Genomic DNA, 2,597 nt, shown 5'->3' with positions numbered 1-2,597 from the left:
AAGTGGGGGGATGACATGGCTAGAGATGGGGATGGGAGGGACACAGAGTATGAGGCATACAGGTGTCTAGTAGGTCACTACTCTTTCACATGAATCCACTCCCACCAGCTAAGGAAGCATTTCATCTGGCAACAAGGATGTGATAGCTCCCTCTCTATAAAAAAAACCCATGGAGCCTCTCAGAAAATCACAGGGGTTGGGGGCATAGTCACTAGTGAATATCAGTTTGGGAGGAACTGAAGGAAACATCTAACGTCAAATACATTAAATACGTTTGTTGTAGCTAATATTTTTTAAGTCTTCAATCCCAAATACATTGTCTGTTTATAACTGATCTTTTGTTTCGTAATGAGTCTACAATTTCTAATGGATGAAGCATTACAACCAATATTCTCTCAGTGTTGCTGTATGTTCTCAGATAAATACACACAAATACAGCACTTAAAAGCAAGATGAAAACAGTGACAGGTATTCAATAGTCTGTAGTTAGAGAACATAAAACAGACACAGGGACATAAAGATCTCCATTAAAACTTCTCTAAACTATAATTTTTCAATGCACTAAAGTTTATATCATCATCAGTTACTGTTTGGTTGGATGGTTTAACAAGAGCTGGCAAGCTGGGAGGCCGCACCAGGCTCTAATTGTCTGTTCTGGCAATGTTTTTTTACAGCTGGATGCTCTTCCTGACACCAACCATTTTACAGAGTGTACTGGGTGCTTCTTACATGGCCTTGGGGCAAGTGCTTTTTATGTGGCACCAGAACACTGACAGGGTTACCAAATACCTTGCAAGGCAAAAACCCCTCAACTGGGAGGGAAAGAGCAGTATTGAGGGGGTGTGGCTGTATGTATGTATGCATGAAACACAGTGAGAATCAGACAGACAGGAATAGATCTAAGTATTAGGAAACCATCGACTGTAACAAAGAACCATATTAGAAAGTAAGCTTAGGTAAACACGGGCCTTCCAAGATTTTGATGTGTGGATAAAATACAGAAGGGGTGAGTGTCTTGGTGAATCATTTTGCAACTTATTGACCATTCCTCAGAGAGATTCCTAGTCAAAAACATAAAACATTCACCTGCTATATAAAGCAGGAAGCTACCAAGTTATTGATGAGGAGGATGAATTAATTTCGATGTTTGTGTTTTAAATAATTTGTCACAAAGTAAACTACACACACACTGAATTTGAAATGCTGAAATAAACTGAAATATTTAAAAACTACTTTGCTTGGAAACAGATAAGGGTTGGTGACAGGAAGGGCAAAAGTACTGGATAGAAAACAAACTAGAATATTAGATACAAGTGGTTGGAATCAAAGAATATTCTAGAATCTACGAAACCTGCCAAATCGCTTGGTGTTGGAGGTGTCTTTTTCCATTAATAATAATAATAATAATGATAATAAAGATAAATGCCCTGATGTCGATCCAGGCAGTGTCTCTCATGGCTTCTGCTCTTAATTGATTGGAAGTGTTATCATGTACATTGTTTTGTCTTGGTATAAAAGATGGCCTACAGCAAATATTCTGCTTAATACCACAGGTTTGCTTGTCAGTTGTTTGACCTTAACCAGTTGAGCATGTCACTTAGTGGAGCACCGATTAATGTTTCTGTGAAGAAGACTGTGGTACTAAAATGGCAAATCAATAATTCATGGCTCATAACTGTATATTCTATGGTCAATATACCATTGTTTTCAATGTTGCTACCTAATTCTATATTACAGCAACAACAGAAGAATAGGTAATAACGTTTCCCTCTTTTTTTTTTTTGTTTTTTGTTCTTCTAATGTTAGCAGAATTAATTGTCTCAATGCTTTCCTTCAGTTAACATTTGATTTTTCCTTTTAGCATTAGTTTGGATGAAGACTTATTTCGAGCAGGATTTCACAGCTGGACGCTCTTCCTGTTGGCAACCTTAGTTTTCAAATAAAGAATTTCCTTGTTTGGTAAGTTTTTGAACATAGACTGACCAAGCAGAAGGTCAGTCAACAAGGAATATCTACATCAGCACTACTTCTCTAAAGCGGAAAACTGATGAACATTCACTCACACACACACACATATATAAACACATGCGCATGCTCATGCACACACTAATGCATGCATACTCTTTTACTCTTTTACTTGTTTCAGTTATTTGACTGCGACCATGCTGGAGCACCGCCTTTAGTCAAGCAAATCTACCCCAGGACTTATTCTTTGGAAGCCTAGTACTTATTCTATCAGTCTCTTTTGCTGAAATGGTAAGTTACAGGGACGTAAACACACCAGCATCGGTTGTCAAGCGATGTTGGGGGGACAAACAGACACACAAACATATATACACACACACACACTCGACGACTGGCACCCATGCCAACGTCGTCTCCTTCATTGGACACGAAACTCAGCTTGCGAAGACTTATTGGTGAAAGCGAAATCGTGAAGGCACCTGTGCCCAGCGTCGCCTTTCTGGCACTTATGCCCGCGGCATGTGTAATGGACTTTCGAGCGAGATCATTGCCAATGCCCCTGGACTGGCTCTTGTGCGGGTGGCACATAAAATACACCATTTTGAGCGTGGCCGTTGCCAGTACCGCCTGAC

The 2,597-nt window shown here is 39.7% G+C and overlaps 1 protein-coding gene across 1 annotated transcript in view; it reads right to left on the bottom strand.

Moving 5' to 3' along the window:
• The window catches only part of LOC106876872 (RING finger and SPRY domain-containing protein 1), a 174,359-nt gene that overhangs the window by 55,242 nt on the left and 116,520 nt on the right, over positions 1 to 2,597 (bottom strand). The window lies entirely within an intron of this gene.

This window comes from Octopus bimaculoides, chromosome 1 (assembly GCF_001194135.2).
Source record: "Octopus bimaculoides isolate UCB-OBI-ISO-001 chromosome 1, ASM119413v2, whole genome shotgun sequence".
Lineage (NCBI taxonomy): Eukaryota > Metazoa > Mollusca > Cephalopoda > Octopoda > Octopodidae > Octopus > Octopus bimaculoides.
The sequence above is the reverse complement of the archived record's forward strand: the minus strand, read 5'-3'. Positions and strand labels throughout refer to the sequence as shown.